Below are 13,448 nucleotides of genomic sequence, written 5' to 3'. Positions count from 1 at the left end.
AAGCCAGCACATCTCTACTTTTGTCCTGTGAGCTCTGCTGATGCTTTTTGGCGATGCATTGCAGTGTGGGAATACAAATGGAAGCCACGTGTAGCAGTAAATAACAAGAATTATACATTTTTACTTGCATACCTGCCTTTTCTTTCTTTTTTTTTTTTTTAAAACTGAGCGACCCAACAGCAAATGTCAGCTGCTGGGCCTTCCAAAACACAGTATGACGATTTGGAAGGGTGGGGGATTAGTGGAGAAGCAGGTGGAGGGAGCACGCTGCAGGGCAAGAAATGAAGAGTGTGCATGGATTGCAGCAGACAGGTTTGTGGCTGGGGGATGAAATAAGAAAAACATAGCCATCGAGGGTGCAACTCAGCGTGGGAAATAGGCGATTGGTATTTGGTGGGGGTTATGCAATGCAGAAAGAAAACACACCTTACAGAGAGGAATATAACACATGTATTCCTGTGGAATGCCAATAGCAAACGTAAAAGTAGTCCATTAAATATGAGCAGTGCAAGGATACAAGTGTGCTCTAGGGTACAGACAGAAGAGGCAAAAGGAACGTCATCAAACATGAAGCAAGGAGATGAGTGACAAGAAGGCCAAGCAATGGTAAGCAGGCGGGCACAAAGCCCACTAAGTTTTTGGTATGGTCCACAAGAGGTCTTTCGCAAACAGCGAAAGCTGTCTGTAGTTGAGGTATGATACGGTTGCCACTTGATTTTGCTATTCCTGCCAAGCAAATCTGTTAATAAAAATCGGCATTGCTTTGTCTTCTTACGATACAACTAAAATCCACTGTGAAAAACAATGTTATGGTGGAGTCTGTAAGGGCATGTATTATCATGGAAAGCTTAATACTGAATCAGCTACAGAATCCGCTAGTTTTGGCATTTGCTTACCACATAACCCTTACCAGAAGCAGAGTGTGCCAACTCTTTCACCTTACCTATATCAAGGCACAATTTTGAAGTTAAGACAAACAAACCAGCATTTATAATGGACCTTAGGTTTTCCAACACAGCCTATTCATCATTTCCTCCATTACAGACTGGGATCAAACTTGGGGAAATCATCCAAACTCTGTTTTAAAGGCAGTGATTTGTTTCAAACTGCTAAACCATGTCCATTCTGTAAAAGACTAGAAGTAACCCAGAGACATTTCAGCCTTATCAGGCCTTCTCAAGCCCCTAAGCTCAGTAAGCTAGGAGTCCACTTCTTGTCACCTCTCCCATGTAAGAGGTTGCAGTGGAGAGCTAAGGAATGTGGTGGAAACCCCTGAGCGAGTGTGTAGCAATTTTCCTTTCTGTATGCTCTCCCCTGATGTTAAACCTCTGTCTGAAAGAGACTGTTAGTTGTAGATTCCTTACCTTAGGATCATGACTGACGCCTGGGGGAAATTCTGAGATTCTTTCTTCAGCAGTACACCTGGGCGTCGGTAGATGGCATCTGTCCACTCTGCGCATTTTGTCGGTGTCGTGGTCGCCGGGATGACCTCGTGGTGCCTACTTAGATGCTGCCCCTGTGCGCTGACGTCAGTTCTTTCTTTTTCCACGCCAGCCTAGTGCAGATCCGGAGAGAGCTACCCCTTAGCCGTTTTTAGCTAGCTATTTACAAATTTGTCAATGTCTTTTTTGAGTCTTGCACTCCAAGTACGCAAGGGATGTACCGACGTCGAACCGGCTTCAAGCCCTGCAGTTCCTGTAACAAGATGTCTATGACGGATCCACACCTCGTGTGCTTGTGGTGTCTGGAGCTTGACCACGACCCAAAGTCATGCCCCAGCTGCTGGGCCATGCACCAGAAGTCTTTGCGGAAGCGGTCCCGAAAGGAGTTGGAGGCCAGGCAGTCGGCCTCGCGTCGCTAATGGCCTTGTTTGAGAGGAAGGTCTTAAAACTGTTCGCAGAGCCTCCACTCCACGTCTCACTCCAAGTCGTCAAGGTCATCGGGTAAGTCAAAGCACAAGAAGAAGGCGAAGAAGCACAAGCGCTCTTCCCCTTCTCCCCGTCGGTCGGCTGATCCAACGTGGGACTCTGAGCGTCTTTGAGTAGCCAGACTCCACTGGTGACCCTTTGGGCCCTCCGGAGCGGGTCGGGGGTCCTGGGCCTTCAATGGCTTCAGCAGGCCCCCTGCGGATCCAGTTCTGGATCTGGATAGACGCTGGTCGTTCTCACTCGACCTTCCCCAGGCCGATCTCCACGACAAAGCCCCTGGCACCAGATGTGCCCCCAGCCGACGCTGACCCCATCCTCACCCCCGAGTTGGACACTGAGCCAGACTGAAGACGGCCACGTTGGAACTTACGCAGAAGGGTACTTTTGTTACTCTGTACATCCCTGGTTTTCCCTATCGATCAGAGGGTGGTGATAAGGACTGGGAATCGCTGGACCCTTTAACTGACTAGCTAGAAGAACCAGACTGTCGCGAGGACCTGGACGATGTCAGTGGTCTGGATACCTCTCCACACACTGGTTTGCTTTCTCCCCCTACTGTGGCTACGGAGGAGGGAGCGTCCTATGCTGTGGGGGTGAGAAGGGCGGATGAGGTCCTTGTCCTTGAGCTCCCTTCCGTTTCAGTCAGGACTAACCTCCTGACAGAGGTGCTTCAGCCTGCAGCTTCTTCCTCTGAACCATTATTGCCATTCAATGAAGCCCTTACTGATGTCCTCCTGAGCACTTGGCCCAAGGCCAGCACAGGGTCCCCTGTGGAGAGGACAATTGCCTGATGCCACTGCACGGCCCTGGGCAACCCAGTGTTCCTGACCCAACACCCTTTCCCTGAGAGATTGGGGGTCCAAGCCTCTAATTCTAAGGGCACGTTCCCTTCTGCTCCTCCTGATAGGGAATCTGAGAAGCTGTGCCATTTTGGGAAGCGAATGTTCTTTTCCGCCAACTTGGCACTGCGGTCGGTGAATACTGCATGCCTCTTGGGCTGCCACTCCCATACCATATGGGATTCGGTTGCGCAGGTGCTGCCTCAGCGCCTGGTGGAGGCCCGGGCTTTTCTCTCCCATGCAGTTTCGAATGGGAGAGACAGCCAAATACGACATTTGGTGTGGACTGGATACCACAGAATCACGGGGCAAACGATTGTCACGTCTGTAACCTTTTGATGCTATGTCTGGTTGAGGACATCTGGCTTTTCAGGGGATGTCCAGTCAATCTTGATGGACATGCACTTTGATGGCCGACGTCTTTTTGGCGACAAAGCAGATTCGGCGCTTGAGCTCTTTACAGACTCAAGCTATGGCCAGATCTTGGGGCCTCACTACCTTCCAGCCCACCCCAGTCTGCTTTTTGTCCTTTTTCTGGCTACGGAAAGGGTGTCCAACCACGTCCGGTCCAGTCTAGCCACCAGTTCACGCAACTGCCCAGCCTCTGCATTGCCGCAGACGTGGAACCCAGTGTCCTTGCGGGTCTGGGAGCCAGCTCTAAATCTTCCTAGTCCGACGTTCCAGGCCCATCTTCAGCCAATCTGAGGCAGATGTCGCCATCACCTCCTCTACTGGCAATCCATTATACTGGACAGGTGGGTTCTTCTAATCGTTCGAAGGGACTACTCCCTCCCCTTCAAGACTATCCCTCCCTTCATGCCACAGTCTTATGATCGTACGTCGGGGGATCATTTGGCACTTCTCCCCCAGGAAGTCTCAGCTCTTTTGGCTAAGAGAGCTATAGAGAGGGTCCCTGTGCCAGAAGGTCATGTTTGCTATTCCCACTACTTTCAGGTGCCCAAGAAAGACAACGGCCTCCGGAAGTAGAAGTTCAAGATGCTCATGTTAGTTCGAGTCCGGTCTGCCCTCGACCCCGGAGACTGGATGGTGGCGTTGGACTTTCAGGATGTTTATTTCCACATTCCGTTCCTGCCAGCCTACAGACACTATCTACGGTTCACGTTGGGCCACAAGCACTTTCAGTTCAAAGTGCTCCCCTTTAGCCTTACCAGTACCCCTTGGCTGTTCGAAAAGGAGAAGGCGGTGATTGCTGCTCATCTGCGCAGATCAGGGGTTCCGGTCTTCCCACTATCTAAACGACTGGCTGTTGAAGGCGGGCTCGCCCCAGCCTGTCATCTCCCACCTCCAGACTACAGGGGACCTCCTGCATTCACTGGAGTTCACTATAAACGTGCTGATGTCACAGCTCACTCCCTCTCTGATGCTCCCTTTCATCGGAGCTGCTGTGGACACAGTGCAGTTTCGGACCTATCCTCCTGAACAGCGAGTCCGGAATATCTTAAAGAGACTATTAGTTATAGATTCCTTACCTTGGAAATTACCCCCAGGCATGTGACTGGATCTGGAGAATTTTTCGTCAGCAGTACCCCTGCGCGCATCGGTAGGCGGCGTTGGTCGACTCTACGTTAGTCGTTGGCATCGTGATTGCCGGAATGAGTTTGCGGTATCTACTAAAACGCCCCCACTGCGAGCTGATATCAGTTCTTTTTCCGTGCCTGCCAGCACAGATCTGGAGAGGGTGGTACCCTTAGTCACTTTTTGACCAGTGTTTTTTCAACGTTTGTCGACTTCTTGTTCAAGTAGTTAGACTCCTGGTACACGCAGGGATGTCACATCAGTGGACTGGCTTCAAGCCTTGTGACTCTTGTCACTAGCTGATGTCAGTCACGGATCCGCACCTTGTGTGCCTTTGGTGCCTGGAGCGCGACCACGACCCGAAGTCGTACTCCGACTGTCGGGTCATGAACCAGAAGATTTTGCAGGAGTGGTCCCGAAAGCTTCTTGAGGTTAGACAGTCAGCTCCGCATCGCTCGAGGTTCCGGTCGAGCGAGTGGTTGAGGAACCAGTCCCGGAGTCACCACCATCACTCCTCATCGAAGTCTTTGTCGAGGCACAAGAAGAAGGTGAAGAAGCACTGTCATTCTTCGCATTCTCCCTGTCCATTGGCTGAAGGGATGCAGAAGGTTGTCGTCCTTCGGCTCTGCCCACGAAGCCTGCTGGGACTACTCCGAGCTTCCCAGGAACTGGAGCGTCCCCTGCCCATCTTAGTGCCTTTTACGAGGCCCTCCACTCCATCTTTGGGCAGCCCGACTCTGCCGGCGCGCCTTCGGGCCCGCCGACTCAGATGGGAGCTTTAGGCCTTTGATGTCGGCGGCTCCGGCTCTGTCGCCGCTGGACCCCCACGTTTCCAGGCATGTATCTGGATCGGCGCCAGTTGACCTTACGACACCTGCCCGGCGCCGATTACACTGACGACACCTCTGCCGCCTCCTATGCCAGTAGGTTCCCTGGCCGGCGTTGACCCCTGGCCTCCCCTTCGAGCCGAACACTGAGCCAGTGCCGACCAGAACTTTTGTAACACTGTTCTATCCTGGTGTTCCTTTTCACCCTGAGTGGCAACCAGGAGAGGATGAGGAGGACTGGGAGAGATCTGTGGACCCTCTGGCAGACCAGCTAAAAGAACCGGACTGGAGAGAGCAGTACGGTGATGCCAGTGGTCTGGATACCTCGCCAGCCTTTTGTATGCTTTCTCCCCCTACTGTGACTGTGGTGTTGAATAGGGCGGCGGAGGCCTTGGGCCTCGAGCTTCCTACAGCGGCAGTCAGGACTAACCTCCTGACTTAGGTGCTTCAACCAGCAGTGGCCTCCTTGGAGCCCCTGCTGCCATTCAATGAGGCGCTCACCGACATCCTTCTAGGCACTTGGTCCAAGCCCAGCACATGGGCTACTGTGGACAGGATGATTTCCCGACGCCACCGCCCGACCCTGGGCAACCCCATTTTCCTCTCCCAACACCCTACCCCTGAGAGCTTGGTGGTCCAACCTTGACCTCTACTGTTCCCTCGGATAGGGAATCCAAGAAGCTGGATCATTTTGGGAAGACGATGTTTTCTTCCACCAGCTTAGGACTGCTGTCGTTGAACACCGCAGGTCTCTTGGGCCGCTACACCCACTCTGTGTGGGATACGGTTGCACAAGTGCTGACACAGTGCCCGGAGGAGGCCCGGGCTGTACTTGCTCGCGAGTTTGCCGAGGGGAGAGACGTAGCGAAGTTCACCATCCAGTGGCCCTGGATACTGTTGATTCGCTAGGTAGAACGTTTTCTACATCGGTAGCCTTGAGACGCTTTGCCTGGCTGAAGTCGACTGGCTTTTCTGGGGATGTCCATTCAAGCCTTTTGGACATGCCCTTTGATGGCCGTCGCCCGTTTGGCGACAAGGCGGATAATGCGCTCGGGCGCTTCAAGGACTCTCGGGCTATGGCCAGATCCTTGGGCCTCGCCCCGTTCAGTCCGCCTTTGCCTATTTCGTGGCGGCGAAAGGGTTGTCCCATCACGTTCCACCCAGACTCACTGGCTGGCACAAGCTACTCAACCTCTGCGTGGCGGGGGACGTGGGATACAGTGTTGTGGGTCTGGGGACCAGCGGGCAGGCGATTCCACTAGTGCCCCCTCTGCATCGGTCTCTGAACCTTCCTGAGCGACCTTTCAGGGCCACCAGTTGCGAGTGGGTGGCAGGATTCACTATCATCTCCCCCACTGGGACAACATCACACCGGACGGGTGGGTTTTGCAGATAGTCCGAAGGGGCTGTACCCTCCCTTTTGAGACTACCCCTCACTCCATGCCACCCACACTCCATCGCATGTCGGAGAATCACTTAGCCCTTCTCAGTCAGGAAGTTGCAGCTTTCTTGTCCAAGGGAGCCATTGAGCGAGTTCCTGTGCCAGAACTAGGTTATGGTTGTTATTCCCACTACTTCCTGGTGCCCAAGAAGGACAAATGCCTGCACCCTATCTTGGATCTCAGGAACATCAACCGCTTCCTCTGGGAGGACAATTTCAGAATGTTGACATTGGCTCAGGTCTTGTCTGTCCTCTACCCTAGAGACTTGATGGTAGCGTTGGACTTGCAGGACACTTATTTTCACATCCCCGCCTTGCCGGCCCACCAGCGTTACCTATGGTTCACGGTAGGCCACGAGCATTTTCAGTTTACTGTGCTCCCCTTTGGCCTTACCAGCGCCTCTCGGTTTTTCACGGAAGTGATGGTGGTAGTCGCAGCTCATCTGTGCAGATCAGGGGTTCCGGTCCTCCCCTATCTCTGCAATTGTCTGTTGAAGGCGAGTTCGCCCCAAGCTGTCGTTTCCCACCTCTAGACTACGGCGGACCTCCTGCACTCGCTGGGGGTTCACTATCAATGTGCCAAAGTCACACTTGATTCCCTGGCAGAAGCTCCTTTTCATCGAAGCAGTTCTGGATACAGCGCAGTTTCGGCCTATCCTCCCGAACAAGTAGTCCGGGATATTCGGGCTATGATACTAATATTTCAGCCTCTATCACGGGTTTCGGTGAGGATGACCTTGAGGCTGCTGGGCCTCATGGCCTCCTGCATCCTGCTGGTGGACTATGCCAGGTGGCATATGCCGGCTCTGCAGTTGGACCTCAAGTTCCAGGGGGCACAGCATCATGGGAATCTTTCCGATGTCGTCCAGATCTCAGAGGGCACTGCACACCAATTGCAGTGGTGGCTAATGAACCATGATTGGGTTGACTGCAGATCCCTCTCCCTTCCCCAACGAGACTTCACAGTGGTGACCCATGCGTCACTTCTGGGGTAGAGCTGCAACATGGGAGAGGCGGAGATCAGATGCCTCTGTTCTCCGGGCGGAGTCCGGGCTCCACATCAACCTGCTGGAGCTCCGGGCGATCTGTCTTACACTGAAAGCATTCCTTCCTTCTGTCACAGGGAGAGTAGTGCAGGTGTTCATGGACAACACCACCGCCATGTGGTACTGCAACAAACGGGGCAGGGTTGTGGATCTTATGTCAAGAGGCTCTCCGCCTTTGAACGTTGCTGGAACATCAGAGCATGTCCCTAGTGGTTTAACACCTGGCAGGTTCCCTGAACACCAGGGCGTACAAACTCTGCCGCCAGTGCATGATGGATCACGAATGACGTCTTAACTCGGAAATGGTGCAAGGTCTCTTTCAGCAGTGGGGAGAGCCTTGGTTAGATCTGTTCGCCACCTGAAGAGAACGCGCAATGTTAGCAGTTGTACAGGTTGGAATTTCCTAGGTGGCACTCGCTCTGCAACGCTTTTCGTTGTGAGTGGAATTGCGGTCTTCTATATGCCTTTCCGCCTAATCCACTTCTACCCAGAGTGCTGAATAAGATCAAGCACAACCGGGCCCAAGTCATCCTTGTGGCTCCGAACTGGGCTCGAAGAGTCTGGTATCCCATGCTCTTGACCATGGCCATCGATCATCCGATCAGACTGCCTCTTCGGGAGGATCTTCTGTCGCAGCAGCAGGGGACGGTCCTCCACCCAAACCTGTCCAGCCTCCACCTACTTGCGTGGAGATTGAGCGGTGACAGTTGACAGCTTTCGACCTTCCTCTCGAAGTCTGTAATGTCAGCTTGGTAGCCTGACATCCCTCCACTAAAACAGTATATGCCTATAGATGGAACACATTTGTGGCATGGTGCACAGCAAAGGCTGTGGATCACCATTCTACCCCTCTTTCAGAGATTCTCTTCATTCTTTCTTTGGCCCTGCAGGGCTCTGGTCTGGGCACTCTTGAAGGCTATCTTTCAGCCATTTCAGTCTTCCTGATCAGCCTTCTCTTTTCAAGTCCCCTATTGTAAATAGATTTCTTAAGAGCATTACTCACCTCTTTGCTCCTATTTCTTTCGTAATGCCCAAGTTGGACTTGCATCTGGTCTCAACATTCCTTATGTGTGCTCCTTTCGTGCCACTACATAATTGTTCTCCCAGACTCTTGACCTTAAAGACTGCTTTTCTGGTTGCCATCACCTCTGCTCGCAGGGTGAGTGAGCTTCAGGCTCATTCTTCGAAACCTCCTTTGCTTGCTGTGCATCCGGACACAGTTTTCCTTCCAACTAGACCTTCTTTTCTTCCCAAAGTGGTTACCTTTTTCCGCATAGAGCAGATCATCCCTTTGCCCATCTTCTTCCCGCCCACGCATCCTTCTACAGAGGAGGAGAGCACCACCGCCTGGATCCAAAACATGCGCAATCATTTTATCTGGAATGTGCGAAACGATTCCAGGTGGATGAGCAACTCTTTGTTAGCTATGTAAGCGCCAAGAAAGGTCAGACTGTGCAAAAACAAACCATCTCTCGATGGGCCATTCTTTGCATTAAAATCTGTTATTCCTTGGTGAAAAAGGAGCGTCCAGTTGGGTTGCGCGCCCATTCCACCAAGGCGATGGCAGCCACTACTGGTTTGGAACGTGAAGTCCCCCTCAGTGACATCCGTCAGGTAGCCACGTGGACGTATTTGCACACGTTCACTTAACATTACTGCCTGGATAGCCAAGTCCTGAGAGACGACTTCTTTGACCGTTCAGTTCTCCAGGACTTTCTGGTGCGAACTTGGTTGGTATTGCTAGGGTATCTATTCGAAGGTAAGGAATCTATAACTAATAGTCTCTTTCAGATGAACAAGTTACTTACCTTTGGTAACTATATATCTGTAAGAGACATATATTGGTTTTAGATTCCTTGCCACCCCACCCATCCTCCCCGTTGGGCGAACTGACTTCTAGAGCAAGGGACTGCCTTTGAGTACCCTACTTATGGCACACCAGAGGTCAGTGTCTTTCATGGCTCTGCGCTTCTAGCGTGGAAAGTCATGTTAGTACTGATGCACCACGCAGGGGCGGCATCTAAGTAGGCACTGCAATGTCATCGGGTCGACCATGACTCCGACGACAGACCCTTGGTCGACCAACACCACTTACCGACACGCAGGGGTATTGCTGAAGCAAAAGTCGGATGCCTGGGGGAAATTCTAAGGTAAGGAATCTACAGCTAACATATGTCTCTTCCAGCTACATCGTTGCAGACGGTAAGTAACTTGTTCTTTTGGTTTAGTTTTATGACTCAGCACTGTGACACTGTCATCTAGTGCCACAGTTCTTGTGCTTTGTTCCTAAACCTGTGCTGTGAAATTGCTTTCTCCCAATTGACTAGGTTAACTTTTCAGTAAGATCTTGGGGCATTGGTGCTGGAAGTGCACTAGAAGCTTGAAATGTAACTATCATAACTGTGCAGCAGTGTATATTTACATCTCCCACATATATAACTAAAGTGTGTGGCTTTTGAGAACATCAATGTATTGTGGCTTGACTGCAGCTTAAAAACCACTGCTAAGTGCTTCGTCAAGTAGAAAACATACTTTAATACATTTAATCAGTCAGTCCTTAGTTTGCACTGAAAGTTCACAAGGCAGGCAATGTGCTTAAAATATTAAAATGGGACATAATATATATTAAAGAAAAGCATGTCCCCACAGTGGAGGTTTTTGTAGGTGAAGATAAATTATGTATGAGCTGGCCTGTCAATGATAAGTCAATTTTTTCAACTCCGCATCAGAAACGAATAAAAACATGCTTGATAATTGTTTTCACTTCTTTGTCACATTTCTAATTTAGTGGCAAAAGTATATTATTGAGAAGTGTCGGTAAAGTAACTTTTAAAGTGTACTTGGTGCAGCCTGAGAGCAAACTGGAATTAAAACCAGCTTGACTAGCTGCCTTCCATTTAGTGACTGTAATTATCCTCCTAATTAAATGTAAAGTACTAGCATCGAGAAGGATAATGCTGTCTGTTCCCAGAGCAGGAAGTTGATATGATAAAATCACTGACTACTTATCAGGGAAGAGTCAGCTGGGTGGGTACTAGAACAGATGCTACATCTAAGGACTGCCATAACCTCTTTCAAGTAGAAATCTGAGATGAGAACCTAAGTGACAGAAAATTATTCAGCTCCTTGACCTATCTTCGAGATTTGTCAATGCTCTTTACAGGGAAGGGTCTGTTTTAGCCATAAGAAGAGGGAGTGTTTTCTCAAGTCAAGTCAAAATACTTTATTTCTAAGAAATGGGTTCTTATAGAAATATAATTTACATTTGTCAGTTCATAAAATATAGTATTTAAAAACCGTAAACAATACATAGTTGTATCATTCACCAACACACTTTTACAAAGCATAAAATGATAGACATATAAACATAAAATGTGTCTATATCAACCTAGTACAGTCAACGACCCAAAATCTCATGTATAAAACATTTTAGAAGTATAATAAAAATGTAGCTAATAATAAACAATTCATTTGACCCCAATAAACATATATAACGTGCAATGTGCATAGAAACTTATTGGCAATGCTGTCCACAGTCCCAGCTCTCACATATGTCTAAAACAATTCAGAAGAATAATAAGAATTTAACTGATAGCAATCAGATCATTTTGCCCCAATAGGTATTTGGAAAGTGCAATGTTCATAACCGCTTATAACAACCTCAAGGATCTCTCTTAATCCTACTTCTATTAGGGACATATTTTTGCGTCTTCATTAAAAAAAAAATGTATATATTTATTTATTTATTTGTATTCCTATCAGGAGATCCTCTCATTGCACTTAACATCTCCTTACAGAATAAAAACACACCCATGCCAACCATGATCTTAAACTCTACGATGGTGATAATATCACCTGAGTCGTTCTAATTTTGCACAAATATTGGCCAATGGCAATAACTACAACCTTGAATCACCATGTCCCTCGGTTGCATCCCGTGTTTTTTAAATACAGGTCGGAAAACATTTTTCCTTTCCTCAATGAAGAATACACAATCCATTAGTATGTGGCTCATTGAATATTTCCTACCTCGCTTAAAGGGGAAAAAGTCATTATTCTTAGCAACTTCAGTTTTTAATCCCTTGATGCGCCACCGGTGGTCCGTTCCCACCCTCAAACGCAAGATTTCTTTACGTAAATGCTTGTCCAGACTATTATATAGGTAAGGGAACAAATCCATTATCCAGTATTTGGGTGTCTTTCATAGAATCACATGCCTGAATCATTCCCCGTCGTCGAGACGGGAGCCTCTGGTATATAAAAAAGTAATGTCCTATAGACATACATATAAAGGAATAGGCCTAAGGATCTCACCTTAGTGTCCTATCTACGTCCTTATGTAAGAAGGACCAAAAAAGAGTAGGCCCAAGGGTCCCACCTTGGTAGCCTATCTGTGTCCTTTTGTAAAAAGGACCAAAGTAAAGAGAACCAACCAATCAGCTACCACCTCCTTCTAGAACCTTCCTGTCAGGAGCCTCAGTCTCTCAGATTTTCTACCGCACGTTGTGCTAGGGAGTCTCCACCTGAGTTCTCCTCAGGATACTTGCTTCTTTCATCAAAAAACGAATTTATCCAACTTCCATCGTTATGGCTGATAGCCAGAAAAAAGGTCTCTTTAGAGCCTGTTCTTCTTGTAGCAAAAAAAGGCTCCATGTAGAGGATAAACACGAAACCTGTTTATATTGCCTCTACCCTCAACATCAAGCCAAGGACTGCAAGATATGTAGAACCTTCTTAAGTAAAACCTTGAAGGACCGAGAAGGACGTTTACTACTGTGGTTAAACAGGCTGAAGAACAAACCTGAAAGCGACTTGGTATCAGAAGGTGAGAGTATTTCTGGTACTTCGCAGTTCTCTTTGAAGAGGCCAAGGGTTACTTCCCCTAGCCCCTCAGACACCCCTCATAAGAAGGCTTCCAGAAAGTCTGCAGAGGGCAGAACACCAGTGTCTGACAAGGACCTTCCTGTCTCCAGGAAGCAGCCGCTGATCTTGACGACGACGACAGCGTCAATGGTCACCTCCGCGCAAAGAATCGTCTCGACGTCGACGACGACAGTGTCGACGACGACAGTGTCGACGACGACGGCATCATCGGCAACCTCCTCGACGATACGGACGACACCTTCATCGTCGGCGAGTAGACCTGTGCCGTCTACCATCCAAGTCACTCCGTCGACGACTAAGATTGTGCCCTCGACGACAAGATCGACGTCGAAGACACCGACGACGACTCTGTCGACGAAGACCACGACGTCGACGAAGAGTACTCCATCGACGACGAAATCGTCGACGACGGAGAAATTGCTGTCGACGAGGACCACGTCGACGAGAACACCGTCGACGGAGACACCGTCGACGAAGAGTAAATTACCGTCGACAAAGGAAATTTCTACGGCGGCACCGTCGACACAAGCGTTGACGACCGCAGGGACTTGGAAAGAGTCTGAGCTACTGTCGCATACCATGGATGCCTTCCCGCCTCAGACATCCCATATCACAGTTAAAATAACTAAAAAGCCAATCACGCCAGACTTGACGTCGCCCAGTAAGGTGCAACAACTGACTCCATCCTGCCTATTGCAAGATGAGGAGTCGGAGGAGGAGTTATATACACAGGCCACTAGCCCATCAGAATTAGTGCTTAAGTGCCAAAGCACAGACGAGGAGGAACATGTGGAACAGACTGTCCACACCCAGGTGCACACACAAGTTACGCCGATGGTGTGCCTACCAGCATCCATTGTCTCGGATTTCGATTCCTCATAAAGGACTACAAAGAGCGGTTCCCAGAGAAAACCACTTCACTTGCGCCTCCAGTTGCACAGGTACCT

At 49.5% G+C, this 13,448-nt stretch overlaps 1 protein-coding gene across 1 annotated transcript in view; it reads left to right on the top strand.

Moving 5' to 3' along the window:
• The window catches only part of KIF1C (kinesin family member 1C), a 912,154-nt gene that overhangs the window by 229,677 nt on the left and 669,029 nt on the right, over positions 1–13,448 (top strand). The gene's annotated exons all lie outside the window — the stretch shown is intronic.

This window comes from Lissotriton vulgaris, chromosome 12 (genome assembly GCF_964263255.1).
Source record: "Lissotriton vulgaris chromosome 12, aLisVul1.2, whole genome shotgun sequence".
Taxonomy (NCBI): Eukaryota; Metazoa; Chordata; class Amphibia; order Caudata; family Salamandridae; genus Lissotriton; species Lissotriton vulgaris.
The sequence above is the reverse complement of the archived record's forward strand: the minus strand, read 5'-3'. Positions and strand labels throughout refer to the sequence as shown.